At 41.1% G+C, this 17,206-nt stretch overlaps 1 protein-coding gene across 2 annotated transcripts in view; it reads right to left on the reverse strand.

The window, feature by feature from the left end:
- dph1 (diphthamide biosynthesis 1) overlaps positions 1 to 17,206 on the reverse strand; it is a 309,721-nt gene that overhangs the window by 143,148 nt on the left and 149,367 nt on the right. The window lies entirely within an intron of this gene.

The raw sequence follows: 17,206 nt of genomic DNA on the forward strand, positions 1-17,206 counted from the left end.
TTACTTGTAGTAGCCCTGGAGATGTTGTGTCCACAAGGTTTTCGGACAGACATTTGACCTCACAGTGACCTTGACCTTAGACCTTTTGATCTCAAAATCTAATCAGTTCATGTTTGTCCCCAAATGCACAAATGGTGAAAGTTTGGTGAAATTCCTTTCATCTGCCTTGGAGATATTGTGTTCACAAGGTTTTCGGACAGACATTTGACCTCACAGTGACCTTGACCTTAGACCTTTTGATCTCAAAATCTAATCAGTTCATGTTTGTCCCAAAGTACACAAATGGTGAAAGTTTGGTGAAATTCCTTTCATTAGCCTTTGAGATATCGCGTTCACAAGGTTGCGGCATGGACGCACGGACGGACAGATGGACAACCCGAAAACATAATGCCTCCTGCACCTTACGGTGGTGGAAGCATTAAAAAAAAAAAAAAAAAAAACATAATGAAGGCTGCTGGGGTGCAAAATGAAGAAGCGAGTGTGACAGTCAAAGTGTCCAGAAGAACTGGTTCTGTAAGATGCTCAGAGTAAAACCTCCAGCTCATTTCCTTATCAAACTGCACTCACTGTACCTCAGACTACTATTTTTTTTAAAGCAAAGGGTCGTATCACACCAAATGTTGACTTTATTTCATTGATTACCTTTTACTGATCTTTATAGTATTTCTTTAAGATAGAAATGTTTAATTTGATTAGTTTTGAAGAATTACAGTCAGGGCTTTGAACCGGTTCAAGGAACGAAAACGAAAACCGGGAACTTTTTCTATTTCACATGGAACAGAAACGAAACCAGAAACTTTATTATTTTTTTATGTTCCGGAACAGAAACGCTTATTAAAAATAATGGTAACCGGTTAATACCGGTTTTTATTTCGTTCCTCAAAGTTTCCGTAGCCTACAAATAAAAAAGTCATTCTTCTCCTGCGCAAGTTTCTATGACCCGCTGGGGTTCACTTCCTGTGTGACGTTCGCTGACTGAATGTAGAGAGCGGGAGGGTGGACTACTATCACACGTCTCCACATCTTAAATAAGAGGTAAATATTGCAGTCTATCGTTATTCAAAAACGTCAATTTCAAACACGATATCAATATATTTGTCCACGTTAATGAGAGGCTCGCGAACATTAAATGACGTTAACCTCTGTTAGCCTATCAATGCATAGGGCCTGACTAGCCTTTGGTAACACACTAAACGAATTATCTTTCATTTTTGGCACTTTTTCTGTTTGTGTAGATGGGAAGACATACTGAGAATCCAAATCGCCAACATTTGAAATAATAATTGTTTTGAATTATTTCTTGTCTTTATTTAATGAAGGTTGTAATAGAATTAGCCTACATTTGGCTTAAGCTGGATGAGACAGAGACATAATTTTATAGCCATCTGTTAAACAGCTGACAGGGAACGTAATTAACCGTTCCGGGAACGAAATTTTTTTGTTCTAACCGGTTCGGGAACGTCTATTTAATGGTGGAACCCAAAACCGGAAACGTTAAAATTCCGTTTCTGTTCGGAACAAACCAATAGGAAAAAAATTCTGGTTCAAAGCCCTGATTACAGTATTTATCTTTCCTCGACAGCATTTCTGTATGCAAAGTGGATTCTCGGTTCTAACTCAGATAAAGATGAAGCTGACTGAACACTGCTTCTGATACGAGTGTAGCCCTCAGCGGCGAGTGGATCGTACAGAGCACACTTTCTTGTTATATCAGTGTTTTGTTTGTCTGAGTCACATAAAAAAAAAGGGGGGGGGGGGGGTCACCTGAAAAAAGCTGTCTCTCCAATCCTGTGTGTGTGTGTGTGTGTGTGTGTGTGTGTGTGTGTGTGTGTGTGTGTGTGGATTCCCACTCTGTTAAGCTCAGTTAACTCTATGACTAATAGTAGACCAGTAATAAGAACCTGCTCTCAAGAGACAAGTCCTCACGCTGGCCTTTTAAAATTAGTTACACGGGCCTGCCGTACAAAGCACACTATTCTTCAGCACCTACAAACAATGGAACACAAACAGACATACAGAAAGACAGATAGCTTTTAGCTGCCAAAACTATACAACAAATCAGCCCTTACAATACACCCACAATGCTGAAACATTGTCCTGCTGCTGTCGGTGTGATTTATGAACAGCGAAAATATTCTCATTTCATAGATGCATGCCATCGTGTACTGGGCGTAACGCTCACATTAGCTCAAGGGCTGAAAGAGATGAGCCTTAGTAATGTGTCTGTTTGGTGTAAAAATCTCCAAAGCAGAGCTAAAAATGATTTAGTGAGTTGACAGTCAGCCTTTGTGGAAAGAAGTGTGCAACGCTGCCACCGTCAGCCTACTCCCGCTGTCTAATAACTCCCATCAGCCTGCTAGATAAGAGACAGGAAAGGAGACGAGAGGAGCAGAGCGAAGGCAGCGTGGTGAGAAGAAATGATGACAAAGTGAAAGATATTTAAAAGGACATGAGTTCGTACTGATAGCTCTGGGTCAAATACCAAAGTTTGATGTTAGCTGTCAGAATGTGGCATTTTTCTTTCTTTAATAGTTTTAGAGCATGTGGGACATTATCAGGAGAAAAGTCAGTTGACTTGACGACCAGCTTAGCAACACACCCAGGATGTTAATGCTAGTGGTACAAGATCAGACTCCAATTTATTTTAACTGTAATGAGATGAGAACTATAACCCCAAACTAGATAGTCAAGCTGAGCTTTCAAAAAAAGTTTGAAATAAAGTGCCAAAATCAGATGAACTGCATAAGGAGGTTCACAGTAATCCCATTTTTTAAATCTTTGGGTTTTTTTTTTTAAATGTTACTGATATCAGAGTTGAGTGTTGACTGATATAGAATATTAGAGTTGAGACCTGATACTGATCCGATAAAGAAATACAGTACACTTAGGATACATGCTGATCCTCTGCAAGTTGTTGCCACAGTATGCGAAACATCAGAGGTACAGCGGCCACAGGCTTTAAAGTCAAACAAAACCCAATTATAAACGCTGTTTGCTGATCACAGCAAGTGCCCCGATGTTCCCGCCGCACATTTGAATTAAAAATAAAACTTTATCCATTTTTTAAAAAAAAAATTATGATCTTGCAAAAAAAAAACCCAAAAAGGTTTAACTGGCTGCAGCCATTTGCACTGAAACCAGATATCTGCTTGTGAGTTAGCCGGCATGCTATTATGCCGTTTCCCTTAGTAACACAGAGCCATCAAATAAAGGCTTCTAATTCTAAAAAAAAAAAAAAATCCCCAGGTGCAACTGCTCTCTCTCTCTCTCTCTCTGTGTGTTCACTGCTTCAGATGGGTTAAACGCAGAGAAAGAACTTCACTGTGCTGAAATGTATATGAGACAAATAAAGACTTCTAATTCTAAAAATCTAATCGGAGATTTTCTGTAACCGCGCGATTTTTACTGGCAACAAAATCCGCAAATCAACAGACTTCACTTTTATGAAGTTTAAATCTCACTCGGCTAGACGGCGCATACGCAGTACTGACACAGACACTATTAAACAATCCTGTTGTCATAGCAACACAATTCTTGCCATCTAAAAAGATTGCTTTTGTCAGTGAGTAGAAAGAAACATAAGCATCTCACAAGAAAACACAGAAAAAAAATTTAATAAAAAAAAAAAAAACACCCACCACTACACAATACTGAGTAGCCAGCAATGTTATGTTTATAGGCAACAGTAACAGTATAGGCTTCCAAAGGCTGGGTATGTGTCTGTTCTGTACTTTGTGTGCGTGTTTGCACTGTTTCAGTGATCGGGTTTATGTTTACAGCCAAACACTTGACACTCGGGCATCTTGAGGGCTGCTTACAATAATTTAGATGCGATGTATCCACTAGATCTGAGCCTCGGTCAGTCATGTAGCGTGTAAGTGATGTCATAATCTTGGATTCTCTCGCATAATTTGTACTCAAAGCATGATACTTGAACCTCGGACAGAGTGAGATATCAACACCCAGGGACATTGTTTTTCTTTTAAAATGAAATCTGGACACAGTATACAGGTACAAACATGAACAAGTGAACACTTGAAGACGTCTTGTATGGATATTATCTCTCAGTATAAAGGAGTTTATTTTTGGGCTTTATTTGCCTTTAAGGCAACATGTGGCCTATTTTATGTTGCGCCCAATATCTGTGTCAAGGCAGTCAAAACTTTAATGAAAAAAAAAACAACCCACACACATGCATATAAAAAACCCTCAAATTTGTTTCAGAGTAATATCCAATCATTTGTAGTCTTCACATATATTAACGTGTTTTTATTCCCAGCTACTAAAAATGCACATATTGCACGACCACAACCTGGCAGAAGTGGAAACTGTCAGATGACAGATCAAATCATCTCAGGTAAACAAAAGTACAAAGTAGATTCCTACTTTGTACACATGTGCACTACTACGGGGTATAACATAATAGCTTGTACACCCGGTGTGCTGAACTAAATATCTAATAATAGGAATCTGTTTATGATTAACTTCTGTGGTTTAATCCCATCACAATTCACTATTATTCACCCAAGTAGGTGTCTAAACTGAAGGTGAAGATGCATTAGCCATTATTCTATCCACATTCACATAAGCAGTCACATGCTCTGATTGGCTACTCTACTACTAGGCTATCAGCTCATATACTGTGAGTAGAGAAAAACAAAAAGGCGGAGCGTTTCGCTGAACCAACCGAAGATGAAATAAAAACTGTACTCGAAAACAAAACTCAAAAAAAAGAAAGAAAGAAAAGTATTTGATCATAACGTATCTTTTTTTAAAATTATTTTTCAAGAATTATTATTATAGCACTTTTCACATATTGCTACGGTCATTTTGCTAGTTTGTTTACATCTCATCTCATTATCTCTAGTCGCTTTATCCTGTTCTACAGGGTCGCAGGCAAGCTGGAGCCTATCCCAGCTGACTACGGGCGAAAGGCGGGGTACACCCTGGACAAGTCGCCAGGTCATCACAGGGCTGACACATAGACACAGACAACCATTCACACTCGCATTCACACCTACGGTCAATTTAGAGTCACCAGTTAACCTAACCTGCATGTCTTTGGACTGTGGGGGAAACTGGAGCACCCGGAGGAAACCCACGCGGACACGGGGAGAACATGCAAACTCCGCACAGAAAGGCCCTCGCCGGCCACGGGGCTTGAACCCGGACCTTCTTGCTGTGAGGCGACAGCGCTAACCACTACGCCACCGTGCCACGGTTTGTTTACATTCTAAGGGGAAATGATTTTGTCAGATATTTTGTATAAAGGTTTTATTTATCGAATTTACAAAAAATAAAAAAGAGACAATAAAAATGCTGTTTCTCAAAATCCAGTGAATGTGGATAGAATAAAACAGTTATTCCACGAAATCAAGTCGTACATGGCTTATAGCCGACTCGGTGCTCCGTGCCTCATTAGCTCATGTACGACTTGATTTCGTGGAATAACTGTTTTATATATGAGTGATTCCACGCTTATGGGTACTGAAATGGGGACATGAACTTATTCACCTAAAACCATTTCTTTTTTTACCATCAGGTCACAAAACATGTAATCTTTAATGAATGATATGTTAAAAGATAACTTTAATTTTCTGAGATGTAATAAAAACATATTTATATGCCAAAGTCAAGCCTATGAGTTCCAAAATGATGTCTGTTCCATTACTTCTGTTACGATTGTCCATCTCGCGTCTGTTACAAATTAATTACAATCTAGCTCTATACCATGTTAATCTTATTGAAAGAATGTGTATGTTTATTCTACTACACATGTTTATTAATTATATTTGCTAAAACATCACCTTCCTATGTTTCAAAAAGTAATTCTACATTGTTAAAATTGAGAATATATATGTCCACAACACTTCTGTTACGTTCTGACTTTGGCATATAAATATGTTTTTATTACATCTCAGAAAATTAAAGTTATCTTTTAACATATCATTCATTAAAGATTACATGTTTTGTGACCTGATGGTAAAAAAAGAAATGGTTTTAGGTGAATTTTTAAAAATAAGTTCATGTCCCCATTTCAGTACCCATAAGCGTGGAATCACTCATATATATATATATATATATATATATATATATATATATATATATATATATGGAAAAGCATAACCTTTTAGAAATAAACCCTAGATTAAAATAGATTCAACTTTCCTGTCAAGTACAAAGAAAAACAACTTTAATCATCACACATACACTTGTGAAATTCGTCTCTGCATTTAACCCATCTGAAGCAGTGAACACACACACACACACACACACACACACACACACTGAGCAATGAAAGCCAAATGAACTACACTTAGCATCTAAACAGAAATATCTATGAAACTTGGTAAGACGCTGAGCCTTGCATTGTGCATATGCTGCCATCTTGTACAATATAAAGGGTTCATCCAGCACCCCGACAGATTCTTCAGCTCACCCTTCTAGACTCGGTGTAGGACATTATAACAAAGGACAGAGGTATCCCTACCAGACAAGATGTCAAGGTGAACTCCTTAAAGGAGAACTGAAGGCAAATTTTTTATTATCAGAATTCTATTTGTCTCATTTTATTAAATATCGGAATGCATTTCTGACAGCTATTTTGTCACTGCTATAGCAAGTTGTGAGTGTTTGAAATACGCTATGTAATATATCAGTCCATATGTCAAAGCAACGGCCGTAAACGAGATTCGTTATGAAAATTTTGTAAATCCACGCTATACGTTTCGTAAATACGTTCAATCGGTGAACAGGAAGTCGATATGCGACAGACCTGAAAACGGTACACACGGTATAGAACCCCAAGCTGAAGTTTGGTACCAAGAAGCAAGTGGCTATGATTTGTGGTTGCTGAGAAAAAGGGCGTTTTGGACAGTTGGAAATACGGACAGACGGACAGACGGAGGTAAACCAGTATACCCCCCTCCTTCAGAGCAGGGGTATAATAATTAAAAAATGGCTATTATCTCCCATTACCACAAAATAACCCTGAATCCATCCACACCTCAAAATATCTAAACATGAGAGGTGATCATTTTCCAATAACACCGCATCCTGAAGTGTTTATTCCTCTTATATCAGATGAATTTAACAATATTTACAATTATACAATCAATTAAAAACACCACATTGTATTTTATCAGTTACATTTCATGTGTGGGAGGTCCAAGGAACAACTTCATTCCTGTTATTGATGACATTAAAGGAGAACTGAAGGCAAATTTTTATATCATCAAAATTCTCTCTCTCATTTTATTAAATACAGGAATGCATTTTTTATCGCCATTTTGTCACTGCTATAGCAAGTTATGAGTGTTTGAAATACAACCCTGATTCCAAAAAAGTTGGGACAAAGTACAAATTGTAAATAAAAACGGAATGCAATCATTTACAAATCTCAAAAACTGATATTGTATTTACAATAGAACATAGACAACATATCAGATGTTGAAAGTGAGACATTTTGAAATTTCATGCCAAATATTGGCTCATTTGAAATTTCATGACAGCAACACATCTCAAAAAAGTTGGGACAGGGGCAATAAGAGGCTGGAAAAGTTAAAGGTACAAAAAAGGAACAGCTGGAGGACCAAATTGCAACTCATTAGGTCAATTGGCAATAGATCATTAACATGACTGGGTATAAAAAGAGCATCTTGGAGTGGCAGCGGCTCTCAGAAGTAAAGATGGGAAGAGGATCACCAATCCCCCTAATTCTGCGCCGACAAATAGTGGAGCAATATCAGAAAGGAGTTCGACAGTGTAAAATTGCAGAGAGTTTGAACATATCATCATCATCTACAGTGCATAATATCATCAAAAGATTCAGAGAATCTGGAAGAATCTCTGTGCGTAAGGGTCAAGGCCGGAAAACCATACTGGGTGCCCGTGATCTTCGGGCCCTTAGACGGCACTGCATCACATACAGGCATGCTTCTGTATTGGAAATCACAAAATGGGCTCAGGAATATTTCCAGAGAACATTACCTGTGAACACAATTCACCGTGCCATCTGCCATTGCCAGCTAAAACTCTATAGTTCAAAGAAGAAGCCGTATCTAAACATGATCCAGAAGCGCAGACGTCTTCTCTGGGCCAAGGCTCATTTAAAATGGACTGTGGCAAAGTGGAAAACTGTTCTGTGGTCAGACGAATCAAAATTTGAAGTTCTTTATGGAAATCAGGGACACCGTGTCATTCGGACTAAAGAGGAGAAGGACGACCCAAGTTGTTATCAGCGCTCAGTTCAGAAGCCTGCATCTCTGATGGTATGGGGTTGCATTAGTGTGTGTGGCATGGGCAGCTTACACATCTGGAAAGACACCATCAATGCTGAAAGGTATATCCAGGTTCTAGAGCAACATATGCTCCCATCCAGACGACGTCTCTTTCAGGGAAGACCTTGCATTTTCCAACATGACAATGCCAAACCACATACTGCATCAATTACAGCATCATGGCTGCGTAGAAGAAGGGTCCGGGTACTGAACTGGCCAGCCTGCAGTCCAGATCTTTCACCCACAGAAAACATTTGGCGCATCATAAAACGGAAGATACGACAAAAAAGACCTAAGACAGTTGAGCAACTAGAATCCTACATTAGACAAGAATGGGTTGACATTCCTATCCCTAAACTTGAGCAACTTGTCTCCTCAGTCCCCAGACGTTTACAGACTGTTGTAAAGAGAAAAGGGGATGTCTCACAGTGGGAAACATGGCCTTGTCCCAACTTTTTTGAGATGTGTTGTTGTCATGAAATTTAAAATCACCTAATTTTTCTCTTTAAATGATACATTTTCTCAGTTTAAACATTTGATATGTCATCTATGTTCTATTCTGAATAAAATATGGAATTTTGAAACTTCCACATCACTGCATTCCGTTTTTATTTACAATTTATACTTTGTCCCAAATTTTTTGAAATTGGGGTTGTATGCTATGTAATATATCAGTCCATATGTCAAAGCAATGGCCGTAAACGAGATTCTTCGAGACCTGTGCGAGACATCGTAGGACGGAAGTAAAACGTACAGCAGAAATCAAAGTGACCAACATCTGCCAACGTCGTCAAAAGACACGTGCGCCCTCCTTCGAATGCTGACGTAATCAAGCCGGAAGTTTTGTTTGTTTTGATAGCAATCAGGAAAGTCTGAAAAAAGCAGGCAGTAATCGTCATTTAAACTCGTTTTTGTGCAATATTTCGTTTGGAAAACAGTTTTCAAAATGGCGGCACTGACACCTGGCTGACACTTCACGTTTCAAAGTCTCGCACAAGTCTCATGAAGATCGTGTGGATAAGCGACGCCTGCCGTGGACCAAACAAACTAAATTCAACACGGCTAAAAACTGAATAGGCCGATAAGTATCATATTTAATTGCAATTAGTTGCCAATACGAGTCACGATATAAGGTTACTAAAACCGAAAACGTAACTGAATAACGCGTTAATTAAGAAATAAAGCAAGTTTAAAAATGACTTCAGTTCCCCTTTAAGCATGAAGAACCTATACATTTTCAGAAATGTTGCAGAGACACAAGTACTGCAAATGTAAGGATATGATGGTTCTGGTATGTACTGGCTCTTTTCAATGAAAGGCACAAATTCTTATCATCTGAACCTCTCCTCTGTTGAAAATGATGTGTGGAAAGATATCTTGCTACCCTGCGTATCCAAAGCTCAGCCTAAGCCACGTATGCTAACGATTAAACCAAAATAACAATTCTAAACATTAATTTGAGTTTGGATTTACTTGTCATTTGTCATACGTGATCTACAGCACTGCTCATCTCGCTCAAGGGGACAGAAGCGCTCGGCTCATAAGCACTACCAAAATCGTGACAACCTATTAAACACCAGCCGCCTCTCAAAAATGAACATCCAACAATGCTCATCCTTTCAGAATGGGATGCGCAGCTTTGTTGTGTGTGAAAACACCACGGTAGAAATGTGCAAAGCTGCTGGAATGCTCATCATAAGCAACTTAACGTGGGTGCAGTTAGTTCGGAGACGCATGACTGGCAGCGTATCGCTTTGGTCTGCTGTTAGTAGCAGGTGTAGGATCTCAGCCTGGTTTGTGACGTGCATCAGACGCTTCAGATCCAGCCCTTTTCTCTTTCTTGGGAGAAAATGATGAGTCATCCGAGGCGAGCCAGATGAACATAATGGGATGGCAATGCTCCAGTGCACCTGCATGTGAAGAGCTGTCAGTCTGAGTCTACCACAATCCCCTTCTCACGTGTCCTCATTAAATTCCTACACATAGACATGTTCAAAGAATATCCTCCACTAGAACGTAAACATCAACAAAGCTCTCGTACAAAAAAAAAAAAGAAAAAGTCACTCATCTTCCATCCCCCAAGCAAAAACTCCTGCATGCACACACTACTTTGTGTGCATCAATATTTATACTGTGCACCTGCTGATGGCTCATATTTCATTTCATTATTTTTCAGATGTGCAGAGCGCCAACGCTAGTCTCCCTCTCGCTCACTCTCTCTCACTCTCACTCTCTCTCTCTCTCACACACAGGCCCAGAGATTGGCGATATTACCAGTGAGGAAGAGCCTCATCCCTCGATATCACGGCAAGTCTGCCAAGACTGAGCCTCATTATTTCCACTTTTAAAAGAACCGAGTTAGATAGAGAGAGATGGAGAGGGTGTGAGCACTGGATGGGGAAAGAAAGCAAAATGAAATGGTGTATGCAGTCAAGGAGGAAAACATGATGGAAAGAGTGAAGAAAGAGGGATGGGGGAAAGAAGGAGCTAGCATGACAAGGTAAAAGGAGAACAACAACAACAACAGAGAGAGAGAAAGGGGGATGCTGAGCGGATGTTGAGCAGATGAGCAATTTGCTTGAGGATGTCTTGTTAACAAATGTGTGATCTAATTTGCTTTGCACAAACACATGAGAGAAATATAGTGTAACTAGAAAGGCATGGGGGGGGGGGGACGCCACAGGGGGATGAAATGCTCTCCAATTCCGTCTCGGCACACACTGAAAAGTGCATCTGCTGTATTGGCTGAAGGTCTTGAAGGTCTTGACTGTCATGTCACCTCAGGCAGCAGCAGGAGAGCAAGGGAAAAAAAAAAAAGTCACAACATCACGCCGGCTTTCTAGGCAGAAGTGAAGAAATGACAGATTACCACCATCACGGAGCCAGGAATAGATAGCAGCATCAAGCTCTGACAGATGTTTCCTCTAAAACCGAGATAGATAGGCCCTTAACTACTTTGAAAACAAGAGGAATCTATGCATCCTGGTAGCCTTTTATCATCAATTCCTGTCTGAAAATGAAGTCTTGCGCGGAGAAAGATGTGCTTATGAGGGCAATCAGATCTGCCATGGTCACATGACCCTGTCTAGGGTTGTTTTGAGACTGCTTTCTGTATCATTCAAGGACAAAGATGAAGCCGACGTGAGCGGAACTGATTTTCCGAAGCATGCTGATGCTACAGAATCTATCCTGGCCTGGCAGGGAGCTGGCATAAAGGCAGGCTGCTGATGAGTGCCAGAGGGGTGCAATGAGCTTTGAAGGTCAGTCACTGAGCCTCAGGAGTCAGGGTAGAGCTCACTGGGGCAGAGAGGACAGGAAGTGGACCTGGAGTGTTTGGTTTGGCTCGGTCTCTTTTCACAGACTTTGCAGTACATTCTATTTGAGGCTGCCTCATGGTGCTGACGGAACATCTTATACGCATAACCATTGGGCACTGTACGTGTTTATAGATGAGGAGGAGTACAATGTTGAACTGGTCCATTTCAAACCAATAGTGATGAAGCTTGTTATGGTTTCATGATGATACTAATTCAATGCATATCTGTGTATTACCATGTATGGGTTATTTTTTGTCAGCATCTTAAAGGTCCCATGGCATGAAATTTTCACTTTCTGAGGTTTTTTAATGTTAAAATGAGTTCCTCTGACCTTCTTAAGTCACCCCAGTGGCTAGAAATTTCATAATGTGTAAACCAAACTATGCCCAACATTTGAGAATGGCGCGTCAAAACGGCGCGTTGATAAACTCTCTTCCCTTTACTACGTCAGCAAGGGAGATGATCCCCACGCCCCCCCTCTGGATTCCCACCCACTGTATGGATTGCCCCGCCCAGTTGTAGTGAGGAGACCATAGAGGACACAACAACATGGCATCACCTAAGCGAGCGAAACATGGAAATTGCGCTGTACATGGATGTGACAACACAGAAAAGAGTCTGTTTTTACTGCCGACGGGAGAGCCCCTGAAGACGCAGTGGCTTAATTTTATTTACTTCAATAATACGCCGTCGGGTCTACCTAAGACGGTGTATGTTTGTCGGAAGCATTTTCCTGAGGAATGTTTCCACAACTTGGGACAGTACAGGGCAGGTTTTGCACATCAACTGTCACTGAAGCCTGGGTCCGTACCAAGCATCCCTGCCGCATCAGCAACAAACACCGAACAAGTAAGTGTATAACTGGTCGTTTTGCCGTGTTTTAAAATCGGTGCGTTAGCCTAGCAATGGCTACATTAGCTGTGCAGCTAACCGCTTCCTGCAGTTAGCCAGGTAATCTGCGCTACAAAACTAAAGAGCATGCAGCATGCTCTGTTAAACTGAGTTTAGTCCGGAAATTGACTGTAACTTATGAGCTTATGTTTGACTATTGCTCCGCAATGCATGTCTTCTGTTGGATAAGCGATATGTTGCTGTAGTTGCTGCTTCTATCCTCTTTGGTTATGGAGTGCGTGTTCAAGCCTAGGGTATTATACGTTCGTAAACTACCACTCCGAACACTCTCACACTCTGTTCTCTGTGTCACGTTGAGTTTACGAAAGGAGTCCGAGGGAGAACGGGGTTTTGTCTTAGCAGCGTGGCTACAGGCGCTGATAGCAGCGAGTATGTGTGCGCGCAGCTTGGTCAAGCCCCTCCCCCCATGGCCCGCCCCCACCCTCTACCCTTCCCCGCCTCCTGCTTCTCATTAGCAAAACGACGCACTGGGAAAAGCGCTGAAATGGGGCTTTCTCCCAGGAGGCTATATTTACGTGCCGAGGGTTCATTTCGAGAAAGGCTGCGGATATAACATCCGGAAGCCTCCACGAGCCCGTTTAAAGCATCAACAAACCACCATGCCATGGGACCTTTAATACATTATTTGTAATGAACTACAAATAACTCCATCTCCCATTGGGCATGGTTCTCCTTTAAGATGGACAAACCAAACATTTCCTATCTGCTAGCACATGCCAGTGCTGTAGTCAAGTCACTAAACCTCGAGCCTGAGTCCAGTCTCGAGTCTCCAGTGTTCAAGTCCAAGTGACCCCAACCGCACCAGTTGATGGTGGCTGTTGCTGCCTTTATGTGAAACCGTCTGTGCTACTGTGTTGGACTAACGTTACCGCTCGACTGCCCCATTTTAGTTAATAGGCTCAGAGCATTTTTTTAACATAGTTACTGGGAGACCAAATAGTCTCCCAGTGGCCAGATTTGGTCTCCTAGTCAATGCCAAACCAGCTTCACTGGGAGACCAAATTTTAAACCAAGTTATGTCTTATCATTTGGTTCAATCAGTTGCAATTAATTAACCAAGTACCATGTAAGTATACATTTAACAAGGAAAACAAAGATCTATGTTATAAGATATACACACAAGATCATGTTGGTTAAGAAAAACAAAACTAAAATTTGGTTACTGAGATGGCTGATGTCAGAATCTGATGTCATTACTGTATAACTTTGAGTGTCTTTGACATAACATTTGTGCTTGGTAATTGCTCTTGATAGCTGTGTAGTCACTGTAGTGTGTTTGTCTGTATGGTGATTGGTGAAACATTTTGCATCACAGAATATGCCGCAGCGGTGCAGCCGCATGGACTCTGGGGCCTGCGATTGTATTGCCCAGACCAGTTGGTCTCCTAGTGGAAAATTCTTAAAAAATGCTCTGAATAGGCTACAGATAAAAAGCTTGTTCATCACTCAGCAAGCCCCGCCCACTATCAACAGGGCAAATAACATGAGAGAGGGTTAACACTAGCTAGTTCATCGCACAGCAAGCCCCGCTATCAACAGAGCAATGAACATAGCGTGTCACTTCCTTCTCTGGGTGGAGTCTTGCCAAATGACGACCGAAGTTCGAGGTTGTCCCCGTCGTCTCCTCGATAGTTCTTCTACATATAGAACACACAGCAGTGCATTTTTTTCCCCACTGCATGAGAAGTCTGTATGCCTAGGAGCGTTCTTTCCAGGTATTTTAGCGCCGTTAACGTTTGTTCGTTCCTGAACATGATGTATCAACAGGTGAATGTGCATTCTCTTGCATGAAATTAGTATAAAAATTAATGTAGATATTAATATCTTATGCCGGTGGCACGGTGGTGTAGTGGTTAGCGCTGTCGTCTCACAGCAAGAAGGTCCGGGTTCAAGCCCCGTGGCCGATGAGGGCCTTTCTGTGTGGAGTTTGCATGTTCTCTCCGTGCCCGCGTGGGTTTCCTCCGGGTGCTCCGGTTTTCCCCACAGTCCAAAGACATGCAGGTTAGGTTAACTGGTGACTCTAAATTGACCGTAGGTGTGAATGTGAGTGTGAATGGTTGTCTGTGTCTATGTGTCAGCCCTGTGATGACCTGGCGACTTGTCCAGGGTGTACCCCGCCTTTCGCCCGTAGTCAGCTGGGATAGGCTCCAGCTTGCCTGCGACCCTGTCGAACAGGATAAAGCGGCTACAGATAATGAGATGAGATATCTTATGCCAAGGTCAGGAGTCCTTAAAATTAGGGCACAATTCGGACTTGAGTAGTGCAAGCCTGGCACACACTACATACAGCTAGATGTTGTGCACATACACATGTAAGCTTATTCAAGCTGTGATTTTTGTAAATAAAGCAAAAACCTACACATTTTGGTCAATTGAAATAATTCACTTTGGGGTGGTAACCCTCAATGACTTCAGAAAATAATAGTCATAATAAAAACACCACCATGGACAACGTGGCTGCATTACCTCCCATTCTATAGAAATGAAGTGAAAATCCTTCCGCTACGTTATCAAATTTTGAACAAGAGTCCGCACAGTAGAGACGAGAGTCAAAGTCAGGTACACCTACTCATTTGGTATGCCTGCCCATTAAGCCCGCCCCTTTCTCTTCATACCAAGGTCCAGCGTGTCACAGAAGGTCTTCAGTGAGGCAATCAATCAATCTGAAACCTCTCCAGAAAGCTTAAATAGTTTCAGCTTGAGATTCAGTACCAGTCAGAAGTTGGACACACCTTTGAATTCAATGTTTTTTCTTGATTTTTATTAATTAAAGACGCTTCATGTCTTAAAGTAATGAAGTATGTCGTTGCGCTTTACTTAGTCGAGCAGTTCTTGATATAATATGGAGTACTACAGTTGTGATATAGGGCTATTTACTATATTATTATTGACTGTTTGGTTTCAAACACATTACAAAAGCAAGAAATTGCACTAATTAACTTTTGACGAGGCACAGCTGTTAATTGAAAAGCATTCCAGGTGACTCCCTCACAGTGGCGGCTGCAGGTTTTTAAAACAGGGGAAGCCCATTTTACGCATTCATCGTAAAACCTGTAGGCCGGATATCAAAGCATAGAAAGGTGTGCCCCATTAGCATAGTGAACTAGACAACCCTACCTAGTGGCAGAAAGTATTTTTGCTTGTACATTTCATGTTATAGTCTGGCTTGCCAGGCTAGTGCCTCATATCCTTAATCAAAAATATCAAACATCCAAAAATCACTGGCTATTCAACGAAGAGCCTTGAACATCATACCCTGATATGCAACACAGAGTCTTTAACACAACACCCAGCTGTGCAACACATCCTTGAACATCTTCAACACAGTCTGGAAATTCATAACCAGGTAGGCTATGCAACACACAGAACCTTGAATATTATACCCAGGTATAACCTATAACACAGAGCCCACCATTCTCTTAACATTACTGAACAATATACACACTTCAGATTCATGAACATGAACACTATTTATACACAAATTCTGCCCTCCGCTCCTTTTCCAGAAAATGGTCTGTGACCCTGTCATACCAGCTGGTTGTGCTTTCCAGAGACTTCACCAATTTCTGTTAGCAGCTAGCACTGCAGATCCCAATAAGGCTCAAGCTAGCCTACAACCAGATTGAACTACAAATGAAATAAACGAGTGAATTCGCGAATGATCAAACTGATAGAATGGATGAAAGTTAACGGAGCACAACGAGTAATATTTACATTTATTTACAGAGTAATGTACAGAGACATCAATGAGAAGAAACGTTTATATGAAAAGAAATTCGGACAGCACTTTGGCACACGACTACACTTTCTCAACATCGCTAGGGACTGAATGATCATACTTCCGTGTTCCTCGCCGAAGTACCGCCCTCCTCATGTCTTTCAAACACTACCTCCAATAATCCTTTATCAGCCCGGCTTCTTGTCCCTCCCACTGTCTCGTTTAGTCCCAGAGAAGCCCGGCTTCCCTGGAAGTGACGATTTTGTTGATTTTAACCAATAACAACTAGCCAAAATTGGCTGTTCAGAGCCGTCTCGTAGACTGCAACGGATACCCGGCTGCCAGTCAGTGTTGCCAGATACTGCTGACGTTTTCCATCCCAAAATATGTTCAAAACCCGCCAAAATGCACTTAAAACCGCCCAATCTGGCAACACTGCTGCCAGTCCATAGAGCCCATTGAAATAAGAAAGGTTACAGCCTGGCAGCAAAGGTGATTCTCGTAGCGAACTGCAAGTTCGTCAGACATCACTCAAATAAGTTACAGGATAGTTATGAACATAAATACAATCTTGGGCATATATTATGTTATGCAAGTTATTGTTTTAATGAGAATTCAACGTCGTAGACGCTGCAGTTTGGGGAGAGAATTTTAGGGGAAGCTCGGCTTCCCTTGTTGTCTCTGAGAAATCGCCCCTGCTCCCTCATGAAGCTGGTTAAGATAATGCCAACAGTGTGCAAAGCGTCATCAAGGGAAACGGTGGCTACTTTGAAGAATCTAAAATATGAAACATTTGGGGTTTTTTTAAACACTTTTTTAATCACATAATTCCATATACCATATGCTCCATGTTATTTCATAGTTTTGACGTCTTCAGTATTGTTCTACAACGTAGAAAATAGTCAAAATACAGAAAAAACGATGAACGAGTGGGGGGGGGTTTTCCAAACTTTTGCCCAGTACTGGATTTCATTAATATG

This window comes from Neoarius graeffei, chromosome 17 (assembly GCF_027579695.1).
Source record: "Neoarius graeffei isolate fNeoGra1 chromosome 17, fNeoGra1.pri, whole genome shotgun sequence".
Taxonomy (NCBI): domain Eukaryota; kingdom Metazoa; phylum Chordata; class Actinopteri; order Siluriformes; family Ariidae; genus Neoarius; species Neoarius graeffei.